At 47.6% G+C, this 15247-nt stretch overlaps 1 protein-coding gene across 1 annotated transcript in view; it reads left to right on the top strand.

The window, feature by feature from the left end:
- Positions 1 to 15247, top strand: part of LOC102744964 (transmembrane protein 132D-like) — a 253567-nt gene that overhangs the window by 149228 nt on the left and 89092 nt on the right. The gene's annotated exons all lie outside the window — the stretch shown is intronic.

Genomic DNA, 15247 nt, shown 5'->3' with positions numbered 1-15247 from the left:
TGCATATGTGTGCATGTGTGCAGGTGGGTGTGTGCATTAGTGTCTGTGTCTGTGTGTGTGCAGGTGGGTGTGTGCATTAGTGTCTCTGTGTGTGCGTGTGTGCAGGTGGGTGTGTGCATGGTGTGCATATGTGTGCGTGTGTGCAGGTGGCTGTGTGCTTGAGTGTGTGCATATGTGTGTGTGTGCAGGCAAGTGTGTGCATGGGTGTATGCAGCTGGGTGTGTGCATATGTGTGGGTGTGTGCATGTTTGTGCATATATGTACGTGTGTGTGCATGCACAGGTATGCGTGTTAACTGTCAGAAGAAGAGAAGCTGGGTGGGGCTGTTTGTCATCTTATGAATTCTGTTCCCTCCCGCAGCTCCTGTCTTCCCAAGCAGACCTCCACAAAAGAAGAAAAACAAATGCTTTCATTCCTTAGACATCTAAGGATCCCTTTTAATTTCAGAAAATGTTTTCCTTCAAGTGAATAACAGAAGCGTCCCATGGCAGTTGGGCCCTTTCTTCATGTTTTCACCTCCTGTTCTGTCCCGTTTCTCCCCCCCCACAGAGAGCCAATTTCAGAAGCAACCTAGGTCTCTAATCACCTGACTGTGTGTCTGGAGGGAGAAAAGAACGTGGTCTCACTCTCTCACACCCCCCTCCCATTCTTCTGTTACTTTTCCCCACAGAACATCAGTTCGAAAGGGGGCCTGGTCATCAGATCTGAATGTGGGGCTGGAGCCAAATATTTACATAGCAGGAGCTTGGTTCCCAAATACTCCAGGAAGTGCAGGTGGAAAGGTCCAGAATCCGATGAATAGGGGCTTTCCTCAAAGTCAGAGACCTTCTTGAATTGGTTGAATGAAGGAATGAGTGAACGATTGCCTTGTTGATTAGGAACAAATGCATATATGTGACTGAGGTCTTTGCCGTGTTAAATGGTAAGTGCTCAGGAGTGTGTGAAGGATTGTGTGTCCGGCATGGTGGTCAGAGGCAAGGCTGTCTTTGAAGAAGACATTATGACTGAGGAGATGTTCTTGCAAAGATGAGAGTTAGGAAGGCAGCAGTAAGAGAATAAAATAAGAATATTTGATGAGGGCAGAAAGGGGGCCTGGGATGGATAAGGCTTGAAAGGTCTTCACTGGTGGTTTGGGAAGCCCGCTTTGCTGGTTTCTGAGCTTGTTAGGAATTAATGTGGTGGTTTGAGATTGACCCTGAGCTTCATTCACTTGAAGGATGCAGGCTTTGGACCTGCCCTGACCTAGAATCAGGCCCTTTTCTTACTCTATTTCAGGTAGAATATGCCCCAGTGTAGCCAGCAATATTCTTGGTTGCAGGCTATAAATCCCAGTCTGACTTATTTAAGAAAAAAATAAATAAAGGGCATGTAGGGTATATATCACGGGTTTCAAGAATTAATAAGAGACAGGGGGTGGGCACTGGGCTTGGTGTCTGAGAGACGGTGGACAGAACAGCTGACCCCAAGCAACTCTTCCCACCCACCACTGTGAACCCCTTCCTCGGCCCTTGTCATGCTCACAACAGGTGCAGAGACTTTGGAAAGGCTCCCACTGGCTCTCATGTCTACTTGATATCTGTGCGGGGGTGGGAGAGGGGCCCCGTGTGGTTCCCGTCATGAGACATGGGGTCCGGCCATTACCTGTCACTAAGAGCACATCCCACGGGAGGAGGTATTTGCCCTCTGAGGAACCCGGGGTGCTGTTGGGAAGGGGGTGCGTGCTGGGTGTCCCCAAACCCCAGCAAGGTCTGGGACATCTGTGCCTGGGACTTGCCTCCCTTTGTCATCCAGTGGACATTGGCAGAGTGGCGAGGAGTAGACAGTGGACCAGAGGTGGACGGAGAAAGGAGGGTGTTCTGTCTGTTTTAAACAAGCTTTTGGTTGTAGAGTAGATGTCGATTTACAGGGGAGTTGTGGGGCCGGTGTAGGACAGACCCAGACCGCTCCTGGCTGGTTTCCACCATTAGTCACATATTACATGAGTGTGGTCCATTTGTCACAATTAACCAACCAGACTTGATTCACATTCCCCTAGTCTCTGCCCCGTGCCCATGTTTCTGCTCCAGGATCCCAGTCAGGACGTCACATACGTGTGGTCATTGGGTCTCCTGAAACCTCCCCCTACTGTGACCATTTTTAAGTTTTGAGACTTAACTGTTCAGAAATTGGAAGAACGTCTCTCCAGGGAGACTTGTCACATGGTTTTGTCAAGACTAGATTGGAGTGATGAGCTTGGAGTGGAAACCAGAGAGACAAAGGACGATTGTCGTCCCATCATGTCGCGGTGTGCCTGACTCACCTCACTGGCGGGGCTGAGTGAGTGTTCCCATGGTCCCCCACCTGGAGGCTGCCCCCCATGCTGCCTGCTTTGGAAGGAAGCTCACAGTTACCGAGTGGGGAGTGACACCCCACCTCCTCGAGGCTGTCATGTCTACCTACATTATTTGGAATTCTGCAGGTGAAATTTATTCATTCAGTCACTTATTTATTTCATTAGGGGCATCTGGATATTTATGTTACAGTTTGGGTTATAATCCAGTAGAGCGGATGGGGTTTCTACACCTCATGCTGCTGACATTTTCGGATCGGGTAGTATTTTGTTTAGGAGGGGTCAGTCTGGGCCCTGCAGCCTCCCCAGCTCCCACCCACTGGGTGCCGTAGGACAGAAACCCCAGTTGCGACACCCCAAAATGTGCCCAAATATTGCCACACGTCCCCTAGGGGAGAAAATACTCCTGCAAGTTAAAAACCACTGAACTAGATTATGATCATTGGGGAAAAAACGTTTACGGAGTGAACTCACTACTTGCACAGAGGAGGGTTCAAAATTTAGAATTAAGGTGACATCGCGTGTAGTCAGATCGTTCTCGAAAATCCTTTAAACTGCGTGCAATGTACATTCTTCCTTCTGCTAGAACGTCTGCTCCATGAGGCAGAGGCTGTTCACTGCTTACACTGCTTGGAAGGAGCAACTTTCCCCTCCTGCCTCAAAGCACAGAACCTCAAGGGCACCGAAAGTCAGCTTCCTCTTCCCAGTTGACTTGGGAAATGGCCAGAAGGGGAAAACCAGGAAGCATCGGGAAGCATTTCATGCGCTCTTTTCTTGCTGTGGGGAGCTGTGCTGGGGCGGCTCGTGGGGGTCGTAGGAAGGAGGGTCTCCACACTCCCCTTCGGTGTCTGTCTCTTGATGCTGCACCCAGGAAATGTGGGAGAGGAGACAGAATGAGTGGACCTGAGTGGATGTGGCAGTTCCCGTCTTCGTCGTGGTTCTGGGACGTTCTCTCTGGGACAGGTGGACAGATGTGTGGATGTGTTTTGGCAGAAGGTGAGTAGTTCCTCGGGAACTACTGTTCCTTCTTTGATCAGAGGGCTGGTCCAGTGATTTTTATGAAAGGCATTTCTTACGCGGTTAGCCTTTTGGGTTTAACTGTTACAATCACTACTGTTACTTTAGGGACAGACACACAGGCCGGTTGTCTTGCAGCCAGAGTTCTCTGTGGTCATCTTTGGCTCTGCAGGCTTCTGGCCACCAATGTTTGCCCTCTGTCACCTTGGGCTGACCTTCATCTCCATAGGAGGCCCTCACCATCCTATCACCCTGCATGGTAGGGCCACCCATGGTCTCCTTCTCAACCAGACTGACCCAGCTGGTGGGAAAGGGCCTCGGTCCGTTTCTGTGTCAGCACGACACCTGCTGGAATGCTCTGGTGCCCCTGGCAAGCTTTGGTCCGCAGATTGGGGTGAGCCGGAAGACGTGGTGGGTGAGGAAGCTCAGGCTGGGTCATCCCGGAGTTTTACCCCCCGCCTCCCGGCACATCACTGCGCTCCGGGGTGGGGAGGAGTACCCCATGCCTCGGCCGGGAGGAATCCGAGATGGGTTTTGGTCCTAAGGGTCGTCTGTTCCCGTAGGTCTCTGTGGAGACGTCCGTGTCCCCGGGAGCTGTGGCCAGCTGTCCACGGAGCTGTGGGGAGTCCTCCTCCAGCACCTTCAGATTCCGTTTCTCTGTGTGTTGCTCTGGGTCCTGCAGGGGAGACGTGTGGGGAGGGGGGTGGGGCGTGGGACTGCGGAGTGCGCCCCGAGTAGGGTGGATCATTCCCACAGTAGCCACACTTGTTATCTGTGTCAGGCACTGCTCCAGGCGATTCAGATATTTTTTACACGTTTAATCTTCGAAACAGCCTCTCAGATGGGGCATAATTATTACCTACATTTCCAGAAGGGGAAACTGAATCCCAGGTGGTCCGGCGACTTGCCAGAGTCCCTGGGCCAGTGACACGTGACTTAACGTCCTGAGAACGTGTCCTTGCTGACACACAGCCCCCGGGCACATGTCTGAAAACTCGCCTGCTGGAGTGCTCGGTAGGGGGGCAGCCACAGCGTCTCCACTTTTTAAAAGCACTTAAGAGAATGAGTGACCTGACGTGTTTTCCCCAGTTAACAAGTCTTGCTGAGGGTGGAGCTCGGTGCTGGGGATGTGCAGGGACAGCACTCTGGACTTGGCCCTTGACCGAGGGACGGAGCTACGAGAACCAGCCTGTTCGCATGGGGGGCGCGGGTGGTGACGCAAGCCCGGGGTCCTCCCGGTCCCTGCACGTTCGGTGGCTCTGAGGGACACTAATGGACTAGAGTGACCCTGTCCGGGTGCTTCACGCGTGGTAATAACCACGAGGAGTGGCACTTTCCAATCCACGGGGCAGAGCTACCTGCGGCCGAACTCATGGGGTCTGGGCGGAGAGCACGCAGCGTGGGGTCCGGGGGCCCTGGCACCTGGCATGGTGACTCACTGTGTCCCCTGGGAAGGTCACCCGAGCTCACAGAGCCTCAGTTTCTGGTGTCGTGTAAGTAAAAGGCCACAATGAACCTTGAGCAGAATGTGTGGTCTCAGATGAGGCAGTGAGTAAATAACCAACCGACTGAGAAATGCATCAGGGATCAGCCAGAAGGCAAACATGACTCAAGTCTGTCTCCAGTAAGCACCATCAGGTCACTGTGTAAAGGGGAGTTAACACAAGGCTCAGGTCACTTGTGCCTCAACTAGGAAGAGTAGGTAGAAGAAGGAACATGCTCAACGCTGCCCGTGAGGCATTTCCTTGGATAACTTAAAAAGCAGCTACTTCAGTGTATATTCTGGAATGAGATGGTAGAATGAAGCCAGAAGTCAACATCTTTTCTCCCAAATCTGAAGGTATGAAAAGCAAATTGATTAAAACAAACCAGCAAAAATAATACCAGCATCAACAAACAAAGGACTGGTGGGGGTCAGCCAAACAGAGAGCAGAAGTTTCTAGAAATCGGCTCTGTGCATCTCTCCACAGCTGCATGTGTCCCTCTGCGAGGGGAGCCCGTAGGGTGATGGGTTCAGCAAGGCCGTACAGTCTCTGACGTTCTTCCTGTGGGGATGCCACCCCCGAATACGCCCTGGCCTCAGCTCACTGCTTTCCCAGTAGAACAGGGCAGACGTGAGGATCTGGGAGTCTGAGGCTAGACCACAGCACACTTTGACCTTGACCTTCCTCTGCAGTCTCCAGAACACGTGTCCTTGGAGTCTGGAGCTTCCATGGGAAGAGGCCAGCTGGTCTTCTGGGTGAGGCCCTGAGGCTCCATGGACAGGGAGGGCCCAGGCTTTGCGCCGTCCTGTGGAGGCCCCAGATATGTGAGTGAAGCTGTCTTGGATGCTGTAGACCAGCCGGTGGCCTCAGCCGGTTCCAGAAGGGACCAGGTGGATCTCACAGCACAGCCCTGCTCACATTCCTGGTGCATGAAGTCGCCATGTCTAAAAAGCTGGTGTAGCTTGCTGAGCAGCAGTGGAGTGTTGGGAGAGGGCTACCTGGGGCCGTCAGTAAGTGGTCATCATGAAACATTCACGAGAAGGCCCCCTTTGCCCGAGGACCCAGGAGAACAGGTGCACGAGGGCCGCTGGCTCTGCAGCTTCTTCCCTGCTGTCTCCTGCTCTGCTGGAACCTCTAGGGCTCCCCGCTCATGACCTGCATCCCCCACGTGTCCTACCTAAACCCCATCTGGCTTCTGAGTGTGTGTGACCGATGGGACCTGCTGGCAGGAATCTCATGTGGGAAGCGAGGTCCGTGTCGTTCTCTTCTGTCTTGCTCTGTGGTCCCCGCACCCACCAGACAGTGGTGCGCTGGCCCCATTTCCTACAGAGGGACCTTGCCCTTGGCCCCTAACAATGCCAGCTCTGTGCTATGCTCTCCTGGCCCGGGAGAGGGGCGTCCTGCAGGTGCGGACCTCGGGGCTCCATCACCATCGTCTGGCTGGTCTTTGAGCGAGTTCAGCCGCTCTGTAACCAGCGCCCTGTATTCAGGAGCTCTGCTCTCATCCCCGATGTGACCCTGTGGGTGTAGCCGTTTGAGGAGATATTTTCTGTGGAGGCAGAGTATCCTTTCTGATTACCTCCACATTGTACTGGAAGCAGGGACAGTCACTGGGCTTTCTCGTCCGTGTCGGTCTCAGCTGGAAGCAGAGGCAGAAGGGGCTTAGGCAATGCAGAAATGAATTTAGCCAAACAGAAAATGTAATAAATAAGATATAAACTTTGGAAGACCCACAGGCAACAGAAAGAGCACGGCGTGGGGAGATAATATTTTTCTCTCTACTCTGTGATCTCCTTGTGCATAGGTGAAAATCAATGCTTGTATTTCGTTCCCTTTCTGGTTTTGGGCAGTTGAAGGGTAGGCAGTGATAAAAGACACCATCTAAGGGTGCCCCTCTTTTGAAAAGCAAGGATCCAAGACTCAGAGATGAACTGGAGTGATCACCTGAAGCCCAAGCTTGTTCAAGCAGATGGAAGATGTACACACAGAGGGTTGAGTGAACTCAGGCATGGAATGTTTGAAAAAACTGTGTAAAGGGAGGACAGGATGTAGCTCATCCATCAACGCCCTGGCTGAACACTCTTCCTCTTGAAAACTCGGTGCTGATACGCATGTTGAAAGACAAAGCATGCCAGGTGAAATTCATCCACAGTATGTCGGCACAGATGGAAGGCTGGGGTCTGGGTCAGAGTTGCCCGTAAATAAATTGCAGGCAGGAAGAAAGAGAAGGAAGGAAGGAAGGAAGGAAGGAAGGAAGGGGGACAAACATATAAGAGAGGTGAAGAATTTATTTTGGAAGAACACATAAACCAAAGGAAAAAAAAAGAGACATCTCTGTGAGTACTTAAATGGGTAGGGAATTTTTTTTAAAGAACATGAATTTAATAAGTCAAGAATTCAAATATGAAAAAAACCCCAAAAAACAAAGAGACAGTAAGGTAGACTAGAGATCTAATCCATTAATGGAGGACCCAAACAGCGCAAAACAGAAATTACAAAGAATACGATAGACATGGGTGAAGAGGGGAACTGTTGACATATATGGAAATGATTGAGGTAATTTTGGTGAATGCAAGGGGAAATGCAAGAATTGAAAGAATTAGAAGAAGGGTAATGGACACGAGGAGGAAAGATGATCCAGCGTGAGGATAATGACTGTCCCCAGAGTTGGCAATAACACAGAATGAACAAAACAGGTCTTCACAAATATAGCCTTTTTTTTTTTAACTGAAAGAATAGCTACATCTGTGAATCCACCAGGCATTCTGTGTTGCAGAACAAAATAACGTTAAAGAACAATACCAAAGTATAACTGAATTATGAAATTTCAATCATAGTGAAATCATTTAGGCAGAATACATATTAGTAAGAACTAAAGAGATGGCTGTGTCCTTTTCAGAGATAGGAAGACACGATGACATGGAAGTGTCAGTTCTCCCCAAATTAATATGTGGATCCAGTGCAGTTCCAATAAGAATAGCACCTGAGATACCTTTCGGGGAGCTTGGCAGGTTGATGTTGGAATCTGTGTGAAGACCAAAAGGCCAAGAATGGGTAAGACTCTAAAGAGAAGAAGAATATAGATGGGTCATTGAAAATCCATGGATATTCAAACAGTGTGATAGTGGAACGTAAGAGGTAAATAAAGTAATGAACAGAGAAAGCCCCAGAACCACCGTGCAAATATGAGACTTTATGGGACAGAACTGCAGTTATAGATTGGCGAGAAGAGATACACTTTTCAAAAATTGAACTGGGGCATTATCCAAATGAGAAAAAGGGAATCCAGTCTCTATTTCATGCCATTTATAGACGTCAATTTCTGATCGTTTAGGCATCTAGAGGGAGAAAAAAGGAAATCGATGTAGAAGAAAGTAGTAAGCATATCTTTATAAGCTCTGCGGGGAAAAGGTTTTTTCAACAAGATATCAGAACAGTGACCACAAAGGGAACATCGATACTTTTGATTACATTTTAAAAATAAGTATTTTTTAAAACAAAAAAGCAAATCATAAATTTGGGGAGGGTGTTTGTAACACATAAGATCAACAAAGATTTAGGATGGAGAATATATAAAGAACACCTGTAATGCAAAGGTTAAAAGCAAATAAACAATTAGGAAAATGGATAAGGGTCCCTTACAGAAGAGAAAACACAAAGCAGCAATACTTTTAAGAAAAAATACTCCATCTCATCAGAAACCAGAGAAAAACAAATAAAGCCATAATGCAGTTCAATTTTATAACCACCAGGTTGCCGAGAGTCGGGCAGTCTGCTGCTCCCCAAAGTTGTGAACGCGAGAAGAAGAAAAGCCTCATTTTTTTTGCTGCTGGAGGAAAACACGGTGCAGCCTCTTTAGAAAGTAATTTGGGGTTACCCTGTGATAGGGGAGATATGTGTACATGATGACCCCACATTTCCACTTCTGAGCTCTACAAACCTGTCTACCTGAGGGCACAAAGCGATATTCACAGCAGGACTGTTCGTACTAGCACAAACCTAGAAACTAGCACAAATCCAGGTGACCACCGCCAGGATAGTGGATAAGTGCACGTTGACATATTCCTACAATGGGATCCTACACCTTCATGAAAATTGTCCCATTACAGCTGGGTGAATCAATACAGGTAATCGCAGATCTATACTATGAAATGCGGTGGAGAGTTGCAGAAAAGTACGTTTCTGTGAAGGTAAAACATAGACATCAAATTAACCAACCGTCCATGGATGATGGATATATGTATTCATTTAGGTGCAACTGTAAAAGATAACAAGGAAATGCGTACCAGATTCAGAATAGTAGGTCCCAGTGGGGATGATAAGGATTTTATTGGGGAGGAACATGCAAGAGGTTTCAAAGACACAGAACACATCCTAGTTCTTCATTTGGGTGGTAAGTACATGGGGTGCTTACTGTCTTCTAAAATGCCCATGCATGATATGTACTCTTTAAACTATATTATTTATCATTATTGTATATCATTATATATATACATAATTTCTACTCATGCTTTATACATACTTGTGTGTGTGTGCGTGTATGTGTGATACATGCCAGATGTTTAAAACATTTTGTCAGCAAAAAGTAAGTTGCTTGTCACTTACGAGGGGAGGAAATTCAGGCTGGCTTTAGAATTCTCCACAGTCGGGGCACCTGGGTGGCTCAGTCGGTTAAGCGGCTGCCTTCGGCTCAGGTCATGATCCCAGGGTCCTGGGATCGAGCCCCACGTCAGGCTCCCTGCTCGGTGGAGAGCTTGCTTCTTCCTCTCCCTCTCCGTGCTGTTCTGCCTACTTGTGCTCTCTCTCGCTCTGTCAAATAAATAAAATCTTTAAAAAAAAAAAAAAAAAGAATTCTCCACAGTAACACGGAGTACCATTCAGTGCCAGAAGATGATAGAGCAATGTCTACAATCATTAAGTGCTCATTAAAGATGTTGGTTGTTTTACATTTGCATAATTCTGTTTCACAGAATACTCTATAACTATTCTGATATGAAAATTTTGCAAAACATTAGATAAAAAAAGTGAAGTGCAGAAGATGGGGTAGGATGGATGAATGGCTGATAGATAGGTGAGTGGATGGATGGATGGATGATGGGTGGGTGGGTGGATGGATGGATGGATGATAGGTGGATGGATGGATGACAGGTGGATGGATGGATGGGTGGGTTTTAGATAGGTGAGTGGTTGGATGGATGGATGGGTGGGTGATAGGTGAGTGGATGGATGGATGGATGGATGGGTGATAGATAAGTGGGTGGATGGATGAATGGATGGGTAGATGATAGGTAAGTGGATGGTTGGATGGATGGATGGATAGGTGATAGATGGGTGTATGGATGGATGGATGGATGGATAGATGATAGATAGATGGGTGGATGGATAGATATATAGTAGTAGTGAGTATTCTTTAACTGTTGCATCTCAAGTAGAATCCCACCTTTCCTTGCAACATCCTGCTTTAATTGGTGTGTTTTTTTAAGAGCTTATTTTTAAGTAATCTCTACACCCAGCGTGGTGGCTCAACTTAAAAGACCAAGATCAAGAATTGCATGCTCTACCAACTGAGTCAGTCAGGTGCCCCTGAAATTTTTTATTTTTTTAAATTTTAAAAAGATTTTATTATTTGAGGTGGGGGAGGGCCAGAGAGAGAGGGAGAGAATCTCAAGCAGACTCCCTGCTGAACATGGAGCCCTACATGGGGCTCCATCTCACGACCCTGAGATCATGACCTGAGCTGAGATCGAGTCAGATGCTTAACCAACTGAGCCACCCAGGTGGCCCCAATTTGTGTTTTTTTTTTTTTTGCCCCAATTTGTGTTTTAAGAGAACTTACCATTTCCTGAAATTCAGCTGCTTATATAATTGTGCTTCAACCATTTGGTGTCTTTCCTCTGCAAACTCTGTGAGCAGGCATTTTTCTTTCTTGTGCATCCTCAAAACCACGGTGCATAGATCTCAATAGATCTCTGCTGATTGAGTGCTTTGATTAATTTAAAGCCAAAGATCATGACAAATTCAAAGACCCTGAAAGATTCTCTGCATGTTAATAGAGCCCGGGTTTGCTGTTACAGAGTTGGGACCACTCATGGCCATGCATCTTAGACTCTATGGTTCGATTTTTCCCAGCCCTGATCCTAAGGCCAGGTTTCTTAATCTTGGCACAACTGACATTTTGGACTGGATAATTCTTCGGAGTGTGTGTGTGTGGTATTCTACGATAGTGTTGTACTAGTTGGATGGATGGATAGATAGGGTGTTGTAGGCTGTGGACAGGATCCCTGGCCTCTACCCACTAGTAGTCAGCAATGCGTCACCTTCCTATTCTGTTGTGACATCTGGAAAGATCTCCAGACATTGCGAAATGTCCATTATCCTAAGGAAACCTTTATTCTTATCAGGGAATGAAATATCTGTTGAATTCTAGATTTGCCTTCTAACTTACACAGTGATTTTCAATAAAGTTTGTATCCATATTCTTTGACTTGCTGTGATTTAGTCTTCTACCATGGTCTCACTGTGTTTGTTTTTTTTCTAAAGATTTATTTATTTGTTTGAGAGAGAGAGAAAGAGAGCATGCGAGCGGGGGTGGGGGGAGAGGGAGAGGGGGAGAGAGAATCTCAAGCAGCCTCCCCGGGAACATAGAGCCTGATGCAGGGCTTGATCCCACAACCCATGATCATGACCTGAGCCAAAACCAGGAGTCGGACACTTAATTGACAGAGCCCCCCAGGTGCTCCTCACTGTGTTTTCTAGGCATTTCTCATTGCTTACTAATGGAAAAATCTCATTGGGTTTGAGGACAAGTGTATTACCCACTTTCTACATTCTGTTGAGAAAAACCAGAAGAAGCAGAGGGCTTGTTGAGGGTCCAAAACTCACATGCTAAGAGCAACAGAGGATTGCCGCACACTGTTGGTTCTGGGATAATAAGACACAGCTCCACACTCTCTGAGGAAAGTCCCCATAATGGATGCCATTTAGCATGAAAACATAAAATAAATGTAGACTTAGAACTCAGTCTTCAAGTGAGTTCTTTTTAAACCAGGAATCATGTAGACGAGAGATTTCATTTGCTGTGGCAGCCCATGGTTCATGCCTGAACGCGGTTACTTTGGTCAAACTGGATGCACATCATTAGAAGAAAATGAACTTTCTGACATTCTTTCTATGGATAAAAATCTAAGTGCATGAAAAGCCACCTTAATGTTGTTTACGGTGAAGTTTTCCATTCTCTTTGCCAGAAGGGACATCTGTGCGGGGCTGCCTGGATTTCCAACATGCTGCTCAGAAAATGTGCCCTTTTCAGAGCTTATGTCAATTCCCCGATGCCTCCAAAATTAGCACCTGATGCCCTTTACCATTGGTTAGAGGAAGGTTGGCTTGAATTCTGATTTTCAAACTCTTGGCCTGTTACAGAAGAGGAGACTTGGGGATGGCTACATTTCAGACAGGTACGAATGGAGGAACTGGGAGTCGTAATGTATGTCTTTGTGTACCACGTGCAGTCTGGGCGGGAGTTATGTTGTGCTGGGCTGGTGGGGAGCCTGGACCATGCCTAGAATCAGGCCTTTTCTCCCTACAGACCTGTCAACTTGGAGAAGGGGAGAGAGATTTTTTTTTTTTTTTTACGATAGATTCCCCTCGCCATCCCCTATCCATTTTGTAGATCGAACTGGCCTATTTCTGTGGTATCAAGCCTTTGAATCAGAAACTTAAGGGATTTTCAGATTGGCAAAGAGCAAAGGTTTGATACTGGTTTTTTTCCCAGAGAAGCAGGACATTGCAGCTGGGTTCATTAGGCATTGGAAGCCCTCGGGTCCTAAAAATGCAGACTCGGAAGCTATCGGTGTGGTGTTTTGAGTGTGCTCCCTGCTTCCTGCAAGGGTACGAGCCTAAGTCCAGTATCAGCATGGGTCCATTTATGTGATGTTCTGGAAAAGGCGAAATACAGGGATGGAGCACGGATGGGTGGTTGCTAGGGATGACAGGGGAGATGTTTTGACCACAAAAGGAAAGCACAAAGGGGGTATATGGGTGATGAAGCTGTTCTTTATCTTGCTTATGGCGGTTGTTACCTGAATCTAGACAGGTCTGAAGACCTCATCCAGCTCTCCAGCAAAATTCTTATATACACATCCGCGGACATGCATACAAGATGGGATGATTACACGGGTCTATAAAATTGTCAAAGCTCAACAAACATTTGCAATGGATGAGTGGTATGAATCAGTCTAGGTTTTTAACCTGCTATTTTACTAGTGTCAGTGGGAACATTCTCACCTGGGTCGTTTCTGTCTGTGTCCACAAGCCTCTAGGCTCTGCTTACCTTGGGGTTCCTAAACCACAGACTTGTTCTTTGTGCTAGTCGGAGGAGGTATTCCCAGCAGCTGTCGCAGAGCAGCCCTGACTCCCAGAAGCCCAGCACAAGTGGTGTGCTGCTCGCTCACATATGCTGTTGGCCGGATGCCCTCGCCCACGTGGCCGGAGGGAACAGGTAGTGGAGATTTGAGGCCTGGCCGTGTGCTCGGAAGAAGCCGGTTTGGTACGGAGATAGCAGTCTTACCACATTCGTCCTGATCTTATTCCTGGGCCTCACTGGTAGATAAGTGAGTCGGCCTGAGGCTTTACCCTTAAGCAAGGTCTACCTCTTTGGCATGCTTTTTATCATTATCATGTTGTTACCATGCGGTGGGAATTCTGTTACTAGAACAGCACGGAGTCCCGCAGTGGGCAGTGCATCCTGAACCTTAGCATTTCGTCCGTCTCTGCCCCAACCCCACACGGTCTGATTCCCACGTCTGTCCTCCGAGGCTGGGCTTGCGACCTAAAGGACCACAGAGCCTCCATTCCCCACCCCCTCCCTTGCTCTCAAGGTCAGAGGAACCACAGTTCTCCTACATTGACCCATTAGCTATTATTTATTTAAATACTAATGTTGGTGCCTTTCCCCTTCTGTTATTTGTGGGCTGATCCAAGTGACACTCACCTTTTTGCCTTTCCCTCTTCGGGGTGTCCTCTCCCCGTGCCCTCACCTGCCACGCCTGTGATCTGTGCTGCATCCCCTTCAGGTTGTTCTAGCACATTCCACATGGCCTTCCCTTACCACTTTAGCTGGCTCCGTTTTCTCATCTTCTTATGCTTCCTTTGGTGGTTAACCAATATTCAAGATTCTTTAATTGACCTGAACAGCCAGTATTAGGATTTCTGCCCCTGGCCAGGGTCCTCGCCCTGCTTACTTCTTCCTGTCTAAAGATGCATGCACCTTAATGTAGTGGGATGCATTTTTTCACCTGGAAACATTGTTAACTTAACGTTGGAAGCCTGTTGGAAGTGAGCATCGTACCAGTGACTGGAGCTCACGTGCTCCATGAAGGAAGGCCCAGCGGTGCCCTCTGAAGCTGCTTCTCTTCCCCCGAGTGTAATACAAGCCCCCAAACATGGAGGGGTTCACACCTGTGGCTTCTCTCCTCTGGCTGCAGATGTTTGCTCGTCTAGTCTCTTGGCGAGGAGTGTTGAGCAACAGTAGTTCTATATGTTACTTCAGGGCTTCCCTTTTCTGCTTGTCTCCTCTTCTTGCCACACGGAGCTTTCTGTGTCCCCTCCCGCTCTGAAAACGGAGCAGCAGAATCAGTTCCAAGGTTTTGAACAAAAGCTTCCAAATTCAGACTTGTTCTTTTGCTTTTGCACATGGGGAAAGACATCCCGTGCAGCCTCGTGCCAAATGTAAACCCGTGTGTCTTCCAGGGTCCTCCCCCCCTACCCCTGGGCACTCGGCTCCTGTGGGCTGGCACCGCCGTCCGGGTCTGGTGGAGCCATCACGGCGGACGCGTGCCTAAAACAGCAATGACTTCTAGTTCTTTCTAAAGATGGTTAAACTGTCAAGGACTGTGTGTAAGAAGAGAGAGTGATTGAGGGTCCCTCAGGACCTCCCAGATTCAGCCTCAGTGGTTCTCAAATCCAGAGAAAAATCATAGGGTATTAATTTTGCAGATTTTTTTTTTTTTTCAAAATGTGCGAAAACAGATGAGCACTTTGAAGGTTTGGACTCTTAGGCAATAAATCAACATGTATTTGAATGTCTACTCTATGGCTGTTACTGTGTGCAGAATACATATATATGTTGTATATTATAAAAGATTATCTAGGGACACCTGGGTGGCTCGGTCGGTTAAGCGTCTGCCTTCGGCTCAGGTCATGATCCCAGGGTCCTGGGATCGAGTCCCGCATCGGGCTCCATGCTCAGCAGGAAGCCTGCTTCTCCCTCTGCTGTGCTCTCTCTCTCTCTCTGACAAATGAATAAATAAAAAAATCTTTAAAAAAAAATAAAAAAATAAAAGATTATCTATGTGTAATATATATAATAATACATACATACACACACACATATATAATATGTATAAAACAGTAGTGTAAG

The sequence above is a fragment of the Leptonychotes weddellii genome, chromosome 13 (assembly GCF_054177405.1).
Source record: "Leptonychotes weddellii isolate Sample4059 chromosome 13, ASM5417740v2, whole genome shotgun sequence".
Taxonomy (NCBI): Eukaryota; Metazoa; Chordata; class Mammalia; order Carnivora; family Phocidae; genus Leptonychotes; species Leptonychotes weddellii.
This window is presented reverse-complemented; position numbering and strand designations above follow the sequence as displayed.